General features: G+C 34.3%; 1 pseudogene; it reads left to right on the plus strand.

Moving 5' to 3' along the window:
- The first annotated feature begins 8,521 nt into the window (after positions 1-8,521).
- Positions 8,522-10,148, plus strand: LOC110716755 (annotated as a pseudogene).
- Positions 10,149-15,139: the final 4,991 nt, after the last annotated feature.

Below are 15,139 nucleotides of genomic sequence, written 5' to 3' on the forward strand. Positions count from 1 at the left end.
GTTCTTTTGAATCCTAATGGGATTATGATTGATAATTGAGTTTTATGAGCTTTATTTGGAATAAAAGAAGAGTTTTACATGAAATTACAATTTTACCCCTCGTACGGACTTTTACGATTTAATTTTATTAAAAATAGAAAACGTGTGGAAAAATCTCCTACAGCGCCGAACGTCAAGTTATCGCTTAGCGACAAACCCTGTCGCGCGGCGACAGGGGATGTTGTGGCGACAGAGGCGTGTTTTATTCCTCTTCAAACTCCAATTCTTTTTTTTTTATCAAATCCAGACTGTTTTAATTATAAATAGCGTCCTTAGACCTCCGTTTTTAATCATCAATTCTTCTCATCAATTCTCACTAACTCTCATCAAGAAATTCTTCATATTCTCTCTCTCTCTCTTTCTAAACCAACTTTTCACAAACAAAATTCCGCATTCACAAGATCTAGATACACCTAGCCCAATTCAAAATTGCCTTCGCCCTAGACGTGAAAGGTTTGGTATTTTTGAGGGTTTGGTCCCAAATCTCTATTTCAATTATTTAATTTAATTGTTTGTATTATGTTTTCCTTGAAGTTACTAACGTGTGTATTTTGTTATTAGAAAGAGGTACGAGGCATCCAAGTAAGTGCTTTAATTGCTTTATTGATATTATGATATATAAATCATGCTTAGATTATTATTTTGATTCCTAGTATCATGTTAGGATGTTTTATTGCTTCCTAGTATCATGTTTAGGGTAATAACTAAAAAATCCTAATATCAAGTATGATTAAAAGAATGCTTCCTATTTTCTTTCTTAATTTCATGTTAGTATCATGTTAAGTGTATGGAATATTTCAAGCCTTAATCCCACTAGCTTGAACCCCACTGTGATCATACACTAAAATACGGTGGCGTCCAAATGGAAAGAAGATAGAGCAAAAGAGTCGCCAACAAGTTTTAGGAACTTGTAAACCGTTCACGAGGTGAAGGTTACACCCCTTAACGATCCAAGAGATCGTCAAATCAATAAGGTCATGAACCAAATAAGGGTTCGGGGATGAAGGTACAAATCCAACCTAAAAGAGATTGAACCTGCCCTAATAATAGGCCTCTACTTTATTCTGATCGTATTCATGTGCGCTTTCTGATTAACATGCAATCAATAGGATTAACCCTAAACCTGTTTATCTATGTTGGTTGAATATTAATGCACAAATAAACTATTATTGGCGATCACGTGAAATTATAATCACAATTAGCCCTAACAAGATTATTAAATATCTTATTAAGCGTGGTTACAAGTACAAATTCCCTTTAAACATGCAATAAAGGTGTGATCAAGCAATAAAAATAAATAACATATCAAGCAACATAATAAATAAAATAATAAATAAATAATAATCATCATTATAAGTTTATAATCATAATCAAAACAATAATAATCATAAATAAAATAATCATCATCAAAATAATAATAATAATAATATTCATAATCATCCTAAATTATAACAATTATAATCATAATCATGTCCATGTTAATATTAAAGCATAATAATAATTGCAAGATCCTAGGCATGATACTAACAAGATTAATAACAAACCCTAGCATGTCACTAAGCAATAAAAATCAAGCCTTTAACCCTAACATGATACTAACAATCATAAATATTAGGAAGAACATAGGAGGCATCGTAAAAATCATATTTAATATTAAAATTACCCTAGACATGATACTAGGAATATCATAATAACAATGTAAACATGATTTCTACATCACAATATCAATAAATCAATTAAAGTACTTACTTTGTTGCCTCGTACCTCTTTCTAATAAAAAAATACACACGTTAGTAACTTCAAGGAAAATAATAAAACAAACAATTAAGTTAAATAATTGAAATAGAGATTTGGGACCAAACCCTCAGAAATTAAACCTTTCACGTCTAGGGCGAAGGCAACTTCGAATATGGCTAGGTGTTTCTAGATCTTGCAAATGCGGAATTTTGTATGTGAAAACAAAGTTTGAATTAAGGAAAGAGTGAGAGAGAGAGAATAATCAAGAAAATCTTGATGAGAGTTCGTGAGAATTGGTGAATGAAAACGGAGTTTTTAATACGTTATTTATAGAGAAATCAGCCAAAAAGATAAAATATCAAAACAGAGCACTTGGCGCACACAAAACAAGGTTGGCGCACCTAAAACAGAGCTAGAGCCAGCACCAGCAAATTGGCGCCAAGCTCCAATGTCTAGCTCCAGGCGCCAGGCCTGGTTCCAGGCGTTGATTTCAGAAATTCACGCGTTTTTGTTTTTATCATATCTTTTTATCCGGAAGTCCAAATAATACATATAATATGTCGTTGGAAAGCTCTTGAAGTCTTCTTTCCAACCATATAGAATCAGATTAAAATATTTTGTAGATAAAAAGATATGACAAAAATAGTGGAAGGGTGTCAGTTTTGGATAAAGTTTCATGTCTCATTCATATCTTTTTCGTTATAACTCGGATTTAATATTATAATATATCATTGGAAAGATAATTTCAAGATCTATCCAACCATATAAAATTTGGATAAATATTATTAGTCACGAAAATAAAATCTGAATATATTCTACTTCGTACAAAACAAGGATTCTTAAAAGGAGTAGTTTTATTCAATTTCAAACTCTTTAAAACATAATTATCAATCCTAACTCCATTAGGATTTAAAAGAACCTTCTAGAGTATTCTAAAAGACTATAATCAATCCTAATAGCTTTAGGAATGATAATTAATAATAGGCCCTCCTCTAGATCATTGGGCCGCATATAAAAACCAAATCGGGCCCAGTTTAGTATTTTGGCCATATATAACTTCCTCGATATTCATCGGAATTGGGCTTATAAAATATCGTTGGAAAGGTCTTTTCAAACCCCATCCAACTACATTATTATTGGACCCATATCATGGACCAACCAAACTGGATTGGCTGTTTTCTTAAAATAAGTTTTCAAAAACAGAGAGAAGAGAAAAGAATTAAAACTATCCGCAACACTAGACTTTCCACACTTTCACTTCATTCGATTATGATTCGACGTGAAATGTACTCATCACTGGGTTTAGTTTTGGGGAGACACAAATAAGTGTCTACATTAAGGCTAAATCTTTAATGTTTAGTGACATGCTAGGGTTCGTTATTAATCTTGTTAGTATCATGTCTAGGATCTTGCTATTAATATTATGCTTTAACATGATTGTTTTAATTATGATTGTTATGATTATTATTATGATGACGATTATAATTAATTGGGTTAGATTATTATTATGTTGCTTGATATTATTATTTTTATTGCTTTATCACGCCTTTTATGCATGTTTACAGGGAATTTGTACTTGTAGTCACGCTTAATAAGATAATTAATAATCCAGTTTAGGATTAATATGATTATGATTCAAGTGATCGCCAATAATAGATTTATTTGTGCATTAATATTCAACCAAGATAGATAAACAGGTTTAGGGTAAACCTATTGATTGCATGTTAGTCAGAAAGCGCACATGAATACGAGCAGAATAAAGTAGAGGCCTATTATTAGAGCAGGTTCTTTCTCTTTTAGATTGGATTTGTACCTTCATCCCCGAACACCAGTCATGGTTCCAAACTTATTAGAGTTAACGATCTCCTGGATCGTTAGGGGGTGTAACCTTCATCCTATGAACGGTTTACAAGTTCCTAAAACTTGTTGGCGACTCTTTTGATCTAGCTTCTTTCCCTTTGGACGCCACCACAAGTGTATGATCACAATGGGGTTCAAGTTTTGGGTAATGCTTGAAATATTCCCTACAGTTATCTTAATCCAGATGGTCGGTAGGTCCATTTGTTTTTTGGTTTATAGAGCAATATACCACCCAAATAGGAGGTGCTCTCTTCGACGAATTCACCCGAAAGGGTATCGCTGGTTGTCATACTCATGTTAAATCAGACAGTCATACTCATGTTGGAGCAGACGATTGATTGTCTTTAGATTATATTCGGCCATTCGTCTCATTAACTCGTTTTTGGAACGAGGGTTTAGCCGTTGAGTTTTTGAACTCAGCCTGTATTAGTTAAGTTAATGCAGGCCATCTACACATTGTGCATGCGGTACTCATATATAATAAATAAGCAGGATTAAAAATAAAAAGTAACTTTTTCATTGATTAAGTTTTTCAATAAAAAATTTACAAAATTTCAAAAGTAGTACTTTTTCAAGTTATCTACATTCCAAGTTCTGGCTAGCTGTCTGCCGTCTGGTGTTTTCAAACGGTATGTACCGCCTTTTACTTCTTCATAGATTTTGTAGGGGCCTTCCTAATTAGGGATTATATTTCCTTGCTCATTCGCCCTACCGACTGCCTCCATTTTTCGTAACACAAAGTCCCCTACTTTTAAAGGCCGCTTGTGTACTCTTTTGTTGTAGGCTCTAGTCATTCTCAGACGGTAGATCTCATGCCGCAGGGCAGCGTTTCCCCTGCGCTCGGGAAAGGAGTCCAATGCTAGTCGCATGGCCTTTCAATTTTCCTCTTCTTCATATAGCATGACTCGAAGAGTCGGCTCAAGTGTTCAATGGGAAAAACTGCCTCTACGCCGCAAACCATGAGAAATGGGGTCTCTCTAGTTGCCCCTTTTGCTGTTGTTCTGATGGCCAATAGGACGTGAGGTAACTCATCCGCCCATAGGACGCCAACTCTTTTAATTTTCTTTTTTATACTGTCTGAGATTAGCTTATTGAAGGCTTCGACCTGACCGTTTGATTAGAATCGGCTTATTGATGGAAAACAGTGTGAGATCCCTTGATCCTCCAACCAAGTCTTGAGTTGAGGTGTCTCAAACTAAGGACCATTGTAAAAAACCATAGGCACCCCAAACCGGGTGATGATGTTCTTCCAAATGAAGGAGATGACGTCCTTTGTCTTGATATTTTTTACCGCCTCTACCTCCACCCATTTGGTGAAATAATCCACGGCAACAAGGATGTACTGTCGTCCACCTGATGCCGGAGTATACTGCCCAAGAATGTCCATGCCCCATTTGGCGAATGGTACTGGGCTATGTATGGCCATTAGATCCGTGGTCGGACGTTGTATAAGTTTGCTAAATTTCGAGCACTTATCACATTTCTTTACCAAAGCCATGGCATCCTCCTCAAGGGTGGGCCAGAAGTAGCCCTGCCCCCTGGCCCTTTCTGCTATAGACTTGCCGCCTATATGTGAGGCACAGATTCTCGCATGCAAATCCTCCAAAATGTCCTTCCCCTTATTTGGGTGGTGCATTTCAAGAAAGGTTGTAGAAACCCTTTCTTAAAAAGCTTTCCTTTATGAATCTCAAAGTTGGCCGCATGCTTTTTCAGTGCGGTTGCTTCTAGAGCCGAGTCTGGCAGTGTGCCGTCTATCAGATATGCCCAGATGTTATCCATCCAGGTAGATGTTCGGTCGAGTACTCCAATGGGATCTTCTTCAATGCTTCGATTTTCCATAACTTCCCAGTAGACTGACCGAGGTGTATCGCATGAGGCGAATGATGCCAGCTTAGAGAGAGCATCTGCCTGATTGTTTTCGGAACGGGGCATTTGACTTAGATTGAATTCTTCGAGTGTCCCGACCTCAGCTTTGACCGCCTGCAAATATTTGATCATAGCTAGGGATGTCAACTGGGCGGGGCGGGGCGGGTTTTGGTATTCACATCCCCATCCCCGCCTCCCATTTACATCCCCATCCCTATCCCGCATCCCCACGGTGTCTGGAATTTGTCCTCATCCCCGCCTCGACGGGTCTTACTTCAAAACCACCCCCGCCCCATCCCCATGTGGATATCCATCCCCGTTTCAGCCCCACTTAATCCCTACCCCATCCCCATAAAGTCCCCACCTGAGGTCCACCATAAAAAATATATTTAAATCTATTCCAAAAAAATATATGTACTACAGTCAGGCATACAACTTAAATTAAAATAAAGTAGTACATACTAAACATTTTGAAGAAAAAAAATCAAAATTGTCCAAACACACTAGTATAAAAACACATTTTGGCACCGAGTTATTGGCACCGGTTCTTAAAAAGCGGTTGGAAAAAAAATTAGGCGGGGCTTAGTATAATAGAATTGGCACCGGTTCAAACCAAAACGGTGCCAAATTAGTGAAATTCCACCGGTTTGAAGTTTAACCGGTGGGAATTCCAAAAAAAAAAGCCCTGTATACTCTTGCGTGACTTGCGTTCTCTCTCTCTCCTCAAATCCCCTCCTCTCTCGTCTCTTCAGTCACTTGTCTCCTCTTTCTCTTTCTTTCTCACAAATCTCTCTCTAATTCTCTGCTGCACCACTCCACATCCACCGCCGCCTCACACTCTCTTTCATTCTTCTCTCTCCTTATTCCCTTATATTCTTTCTTTCACTCTCTCTCTTCGCAGCAGTGGGAATTAAGGGTGACAGCAGTGGTGAATGGTGTCGTCACCATCGTAATTGATGGTCTATTTATTTATTAGTGCTAGATCTTAGCAGATGTGGTGGATTTCTTCATGAAGGTATGTTGTTCTTTGATTTGAAATCTAGGGTTTATGATTTTTATCCATTCAAGTGTCTATTTTTGTCTTTAAATACAAAATTGAATCCTACAGCTAGTTAATTGAGCTAGATGTTCGACATTGTTCACATGCATATGTGTTGGTGACAAATTAACAATTCAGGCAAACCCTAAATTATTCTTCAGTTTCGTAGGTGGTCCAGCACGGCGGTTGAGGGAAGCGATAACAGCTTGTATCCATCAGTTTTGTGTTTTTTGCAATTTAGCCAAACCCTAAATTTTATGAGGTGTCCTCTCAAGTCTCAACAGGTCAGCTATGGTTTTTTTTTTTTATATCTTGTAATAATAAATAAAAATTCATTCTTTTAATCATTATATGCTTTCGAATTTTTCAATTTAAATCTGTGATGTTATTGGTTTTTATTAATTTTCTTGATTTTGTTCGTTGTGATTGATATAATAAGAACATTAGATGACAAATTTGTACAAAAAATCTATAAGGGTTCATAAATTGATGATTTTGGTGTTTTAAATCAAAGGGTAGTTAAGTATAAGCTTTGTTATTTCCGTTCATATGTTAGGGATAATAATCCCTTATTTACAGTTATCTTTGTCTGGTTATGATAGCCTATGTATGTCTAATTAATTAATTTAGTTTGATTTGTTCTATGAGCTTTGTTTCATCGGCTAAAAATGTTCATTTAGTAGAACTAAAAATGCTCATTGATGTATCAATTGAAGCTGGTGAAATTTGGTGCACTTTGTTTTTAGAAGTTGGTTAATTTGATGGATTGTGGAATATGTTTTTTATTGTGTAAAATATTTTTTATTTATCGACGCTGAAATATTTGGAAATTTGTTATTTTTACCTCTTGAGTCTGATGAGTAATTGTTTGAACAAAAAGGCAAATAAGGAGTATAAAACTTGGCCTTTCATTCAAATTACCATGTAAAAGAAATTGTAATTATAAACTCATCATTGCTTTGCAAAATTAAGCTTTTATACTCCCTAAAAAATAATTAAAACAAACCCCTTGATTTATCCCCACTCAAAGAACAAATTATATTAATGTTTTAATCACCAAAAATGAAATATGACGGCATTAGTTATGGACTATGTCTAAAAATGAAATGTATAAGGACTTTTATCAATGGTTGTGGAATAGGGATAATAGGCATTAATTGCTTTTTCAAAAAATGGGAAAAATAAGGTAATGAACGGGAATTTGAACTGCAAATTTTTGTTATGTACTTCGTATCTTAAAGCACTAAACCATTGTGCTACATTTATGCTTTGTTTTGATAGAAAACAAGGAAAGGAAGGGGAGGGATAAAAGAGGAAGGGAAGAGAGAAGAAAGGGAGGGGAGGGGGAGGGGAAGGGGGAGGGGGAAGGGAGCTTCATTTTCCCTCCAAATCTCTCCAAATTTGGAGGGATTATGCTTATAAAAGAGAGAGGGAAAATGAATCCCTCCCTCTTCTTTCCCTTCCTTCCCCCAATCCTTTACCCAAATAAGAGAGTGTGTCTCCCTACCTTTCTTTTCCTATCTTTTCCTTTTATTTCCTTATATTCAAACAAGGTGTTAGTATATATGTCTATTGATTGCAGTATATATATTATTTATATTTTTCTACTGATTGAAGCCCCAATCAAATTTGGGCCCCTTGTGCTGCACTGGCTAAGGGCCAACCTTGTTAATATCATCATTTATTTGCCAAAAAATGGGCTATTTTATAGTATAACTTGTAGGTCCTTTACTCTTAAGGTCTTTTTCTAAATTACAATTGGTTTGTGATTTTATTAATATAGTTGATGATTTTAAAACTACTTTTATTCGTCCCATTTCTAAATTAATAGAAGACCAACCTTGATTATTTATATTTCTACTGTGGCTTTAGAAATTTATGGAAGAAAACATATAATGTGACACACTTTAGTCATCCATAGGATCTGATTTGTGATTCCATTCATGCAGATGAAGTCTTTTGTTTGGTCACAAACTGCTGATGGATAAACAGCAAGTTGAGGAAGAAGTTGCTATGTTTTGCCTTGCTATATACCGAGAAATACTTCAAAAAGGCATGGGATACTCCAAATTAAATGCTATTGTACTTCCAGAACGGGTAAATCCAACAACCCTGGGTTTAATTCTGGATTATTGTGGAAGAATATTCTGGATTTCAGCAAGTGCCTGGCCACTCTATGAAGGTGCTTTATTGTGAAAGAATATTGTGTTAAGTTGCTAAGTAGATTTCATTTTATTTGTTTCATTAAATTTTATTGATCGGGGATTGAAAACATCGTATGTCTTGTACTAAAGGCTATGTGACTCATTTTCTTCCTTTCTTTGTTTGCTTTTGGAGCGGAAGGCATTTGATGATAGGTTTATCATATTAGATACCAAAAATTATGCGAGTTAGCATCTGCTGCTGATAGCCTTCAATTAAAATCTTTGGTTGATCTTACAAGCCGCACACTTGCTCGAATAATTGAAGGAAAGACTCCGGAGGAGATACGTGAGATATTCAATTTACCTGATGATCTTACAGAGGTTAATTTTTGTTGTTAGAAAGACAAATATGTATACATCATGTGGCTTATGTCGTGTTAACATATAGTTCATTGTGTATCACAGGAAGAGAAGTTGGAGCCTTTAAAAAATGTGACTGATGATCCCCGCATTTGACTACTGAATCGATTGTATGCTAGAAAGAGGAAGGAATTGAAAGAAAGAGAACAGAAGAAGGTGTGCTATTCTAGTGTCCGCGTCTTTATTTTTCTACTATATTTATGATTTTAAAAGTACTAGCTGTGGTTAAGGAAGTTGGATTTAGGAACAATGATATTAAAAATTTTCTTTAAGGGATGTAATACACCTATGGTCTCTCACTTGCTCCTGCCTATATGGGGTACACAATTTCATCGGGATTTTCAGATGTACTGCAATATAATATTATAATACCATCATCCCTAATTCGTCACACCGGTTTTTGTTGAAAACCATTTGAAATGTAGAGACTATGTGTTTAATTTTGTATAAGATAATACTTCGTAGTATTCGTATTTGTTTACAGCTTCCTCAGCGTTACTGGAGTTGATTCATGTTTATCATGCCTGGTAGGACAATTCTATTTCACTAGGCTCTAGAGCATACTGGTAATTGTTACATACAAATGGCAGTATGATGCTCATTAATACCAAAATTTGGATGCATGGGTCACCACCTTTAATTAATGATCAGAATCTTGTTTTATAAAGCTATTAAAGTTATGACATGTGTATCTTAATGTCTGGTAATAATTTTAGTGTTGACATGCTGAGCATTAATATATATTGTGTGTTTTGTCATGTATTTCAGATTGAAGTTGAAGAAGAGCATGTTTATAAACGCTCTGTTTTTGATCTTTTGTCATTTATAAATGGTGGAGAGAATGGTAAAATTGAAATTTATATTTATTTATAGTTTAACGCATGCTTATTAATTGGTGTGATGAAGTCTCTAAGGAAACTGAGTGCACAATTTGTGGTCTACCTTAAACTATTTGGTGTTGTCATGTGTGAGAGGCATCCTCTAAGAATTTTGAGCTGCAATTAAATTTGTTGCCTCTCTTTGTTGGTTCTTACTTTCTTTAAAATTTGTTTATAAATGGGTGGTAAGACCGTAAGAGTGACTTGATGTGGGATTTTGGTGAGTTTCTTACTTTCTTTGGTAACTGTAAGTCTTGCTCAATTTCTTTTGGTGGGGGATAAGAGTTGCATATTGGGTAACTGAGAGATCCTTGTTCATATTGAACGGATGAACAAGAGTCTATCCAACCTTTCTAGGTGATTTTATGTGTAAATGAGGTTTGACTTAAACATATTCTTTTTGTTTGAGTACCCGCGTATGATAAAATTTGGTTGTTTTCTCAATACTGCATTTGATAAACATTGTCAGTTTAGTACTATGAAAATGTATTACTACTGTAATGAAATAGAAGATATGCAATAATGTTTTATTAAGTAGTAATAAAATATTAAGTCATTACATATACATTAAAATCATACAATGTATACACTATTCAATCAGTAATAATCAGTTTATTAGTAACAATCTTTTTTAATAAAGAGAGTTAAAGCAAGACCTTTTCTGATAATTTGTTGGCATGTCCCTCATTTGGTGCTCACTTGTCTTTCATTAGAGAGGCCAAAAAAACTTTAGTGGTCTTGGTGTGAACATAAATCCAATGGAAGATGATGTTGAGGTTTGTAAAGAAGTGAAGCCAGAACCGATTGATTTCTGCGATTCTCCATTCGTTTCTGCCAGCAGGATTATATGCTTGGTAGTTGGTACCACCAGACAATGAATCTTTCCTTGTATGTTGGATCTTCCTATAACCTTTATTTGCATAGCCTTGCAGCTGCTTGCCTCATACCTGCCAGCAGAATGTTTAGTACCTGCCAGCAAAATGTCGTGTAGAGTGCATGATTAATATGCATGTTGCTGCATATGTTGCTTTGTATGTAACTTGTATTTTATTTTATTTTATTGGACCAAAATTGTAATATTACGCCTTTTTAAATTGAAAATATGTAAGTTTATATATATGTTAGTGTTTATATATATCAATTTAAGTAAAAAAATGCAAAATGAAAAAAAAAGGTATTTTTTTGGGCCATTTTTGGCACCGGTTTTGAACTAGAGCCGTGCCAAAAACCCTTTTTTGCCACCGGTTCTGAACCGGTGCAAAAAATCCCACTTTTTGGCATCCCTCAAATATTCAACGGTTCAAAATCGGTGCCATAGGGGGGTTTTGAACCGGTGTCATTCTACATTTTTCTACTAGTGAAAGTCCAAATATTAAAAATACTACAAGTCTACAAATAATAAATTAAAATACATTATAAGAAATCCATTAGTGTAGGCATCCAAATGTGTCTCTCCAAAACCAAACCCTGTGATGAATATCTTTTATGTCATTTTATTATCGAACAAAGTGAAAGTGTGAAAAGTCTAGTGATGAGGATGTTTTTATTAAAATATCTCTTCTTTCTGTTTTTGAAAATATTTATTTTCTTACCCTATTTATGAAAAACGTGAATTTCAGCTTAGTTTGGTCTATGATATGAGTCCAATAATAATGTAGTTGATGGGGCTTGAAAAAACATTTCCAACGATATATTATAAGCCAAATTTCGATGAATAATGAGAAAGTTATGGCCAAAATACTAAACTAGGCTCAAACCGGATTTACCTACGGCCCAATTATCATGTGGAGGGTCCAAAGGTTTAATCCTATTCCTAAACTAATTAGGATTTATTAGAAGATTCTATGAGTTTCTAAAAGATCTTAATTATCCTTTTTGAAAAGATAAAATCAAAGAGTTTGAAATTGAATAAAACTTTCCTTTTTAAAATCCTAATTCTATTTGAACTTAAAGATGTTCAAAGACAGTCAGATATTATTTTGTGCCTCATAATCTTTATCAAAATCTTATATGGTTGGATAGATCATGGAATTATCTTTCCAATGATATATTATAATATTAATTCCGAGCTATAATGAAAAAGATATGAATGGAATACAAAACTCTATCCAAAACTGACACCCTTCCACTATCTCGGCCATATCTTTTTACCTACAAAAGATTTTAATCTGATTCTAATTGGGTTGGAAATTAGACTTCAATAGATTTCCAACGACATATTATATGACTTATTTGGACTTCTAGATCAAAAGATATGATAAAAACAAAATCCGCAAAAAATTTGTCCCAACGCCAAACAGCAGGTCTGTCGCTTGGCGACAAGCTTGTCGTCTGGTGCTAACTCCTGTTGTTGGCGACAGGAGGACTTTTATTCCAAATAGGACTCGAACTCTTTTCTATCGTTTCCGTGCTATTTTCTCTATAAATAGGGGTCGTATCTCCCTTTTTTAATCAGTAACAACAATCATCTCTCTCTCTAAAAGCTAGACGTGAAAGGTTGATAATTTCTGAGGGTTTGGTCCCAAATCTATATTTCAATTATTTAATTTAATTGTTTATTATTTTCCTTGAAGTTACTAACGTATGTATTTTGTTATTAGAAAGAGAAACGAGGCATTGAAGTAAGTTCTTTAATTGTACTATTGATCTTTTGATATAGAAATCATGCTTAGATTATTTTGTTGATTCCTAGTATAATGTTAGGATGTTTTATTGCCTCCTAGTATCATGTTTAGGGTAATAACTAAGATTTCTAATATCATGTATGTTTCTATGATGCTTCCTATTCTTTCCTTATATCATGTTAGGGCTAAAACTTTAACCTTTATTGTTTAGTGACATGCTAGGGTTTGTTATTAATCATGTTAGTATCATGCCTAGATCTTGCTATTAATATTATGTTCTATTGAAATTATTATTTTTATGATGATGATTAATATTATGTTGCTTGATATGATATATTATTGTTATTGCTTGATTACACCTTTTATACATGTTTAAAGGGAATTTGTACTTGTAATCACGCTTAATAAGATAATTAATAATCTTGTTTAGGGTTAATTTGATTATAATTCAAGTGATCGCCAATAATAGTTTATTTGTGCATTAATATTCAACCAACATAGATAAACAGGTTTAAGGTAAACCTATTGATTGCATGTTAGTCAGAAAGCGCACATGAATACGATCAGAATAAAGTAGAGGCCTATTATTAGGGCAGGTTCAATCTCTTTTAGGTTGGATTTGTACTTTCATCCCCGAACTACCAGCCATGGTTCCAGACCTATTGGAGTTGACGATCTCCTGGATCGTTAAGGGGTGTAACCTTCACCCCGTGAACGGTTTACAAGTTCCTAAAACTTGTTGGCGACTCTTTTGCTCTATCTTCCTTCCCTTTGGACGCCACCGTACTTTAGTGTATGATCACAGTGGGGTTCAAGTGTGGGATGACTTGAAATATTCCCTATAATTAGGCCTTAAATTATTCGGTGCAAACTCCACTTGTTCTGGAATCGATATCCCATGTTTCAAATACAATGTAACTATTAATTAATCTATGTAACAAATATTAATGCACAAAAAAAATCTATTATTATTATTATTATTTTTTTAATTAAGTTACATTGTATTTATTATTTAATTAATAATAATTAAAAACCACTAACTTAGCATATTCATCATCCTTGAATTCTCCACAATCTGCAAATAAAATGTAACTTAATTAATAATAATAATAATAATAATAATAATAATAATAATAATAATAATAATAATAATATTATTAATTAAATAAAATGTTATTTTAGCTATCTACCTTTAAGAGTAGCCCATATCCAATTTTGAGCACACATCAAAGCTTCGACTGCTTCCGGTAAAATCCGACTACGATAAGGATTAAGAACCCGACTACTTGTGCTAAATGCGAACTCCGATGCAACAGTAGAAACAGGAATGCTCAATATATCTCGTGCTAATTTGCTAAAGAATGGGATATGTGCCTCTATTTTTTCCACCAATTAAGAATATCAAAATTTTGCACTAGAGGCACATTAGCAGCATCTAAATACTTATCCAATTCAGAAATTTCATGACTTGGGTCCTTATCTTGTTGCAAAAATTCTGCAAATTCTTGCATAAAGGCCTCTTCATTGGCTTTGCTACTACTACCCAAATCAAAAGGCTGTTGGCTACTACTACCTTGGGTTTTACCAATCTTAGACCCATATTCTTCAACCAATGTTCGTAAAAGATCACTAATTCTACCAACCTTAGTTTCAAAGTCATGCTCATCAAAATTTTGCAAAATAAAACCGAATAAGAGCCATTTTGCACCTAGGATCTAGTATTGTTGCCACTCCCGTTAAACCATTATTATTCGTTATATTTTTGTAACATAATGTCAGCCATTTTAGCCAACCAGAAATTGCAATTCTCAAAGCACAAATTTTAGGAAAATAAAGATTGGTCGTAGGGTAATTTGTTCCTGAAAAGTTAAGGGTAGTTTTACTAAACACTTCTAAATGTTCACATATTTTCTCAACTTTTTCCCAATCTTCAGGGGTCGGTGGATTCTTATATCAATTATTTCGAGGACTTAAAACAACAAAAACTTCTCAATAATAAATAGCAATAGAAAGCATTTCATAAGTAGAATTCCACCGAGTTTTGTAATCAAGTGCTAACGTTCTAGTACACTCAGGAGCTATTTTCTTAGCCACTTGTTCAAACTTTTGTACTCTCTTATCAGAAGCAGTCCAAAACACAACACTTTCCCTAATTCTTTGAACACCATTTGATACCATAACACTTAAACCATCTTGAACAATCAAATTTAATATGTGAGCACGCACAACAACGCATATGAAAAAAATCACCTCGTAATAAAAAGTGAGCTATATGGGAAACACTCCTTTCAAAATTTCCATTATTGCATCATTAGTCGAACAATTATCCACAATTATAGAAGACAACCTAAGATCAAGATTTCATGATTAAATGCTTTCTTTCAATGCATCAGCAAGAACCTCAGCAGTATGAGGAGCAGGGACATATAAAAACCTATCAAAACCAATGAAATTGACATATAAAAATCTATCATCATCACTTGTAATTACTATGTTATTTTTCATGGATCAACAATATAAAGGTATTTTTTC

This window comes from Chenopodium quinoa, unplaced genomic scaffold, assembly GCF_001683475.1.
Source record: "Chenopodium quinoa cultivar QQ74 unplaced genomic scaffold, ASM168347v1, whole genome shotgun sequence".
Classification (NCBI taxonomy): domain Eukaryota; kingdom Viridiplantae; phylum Streptophyta; class Magnoliopsida; order Caryophyllales; family Amaranthaceae; genus Chenopodium; species Chenopodium quinoa.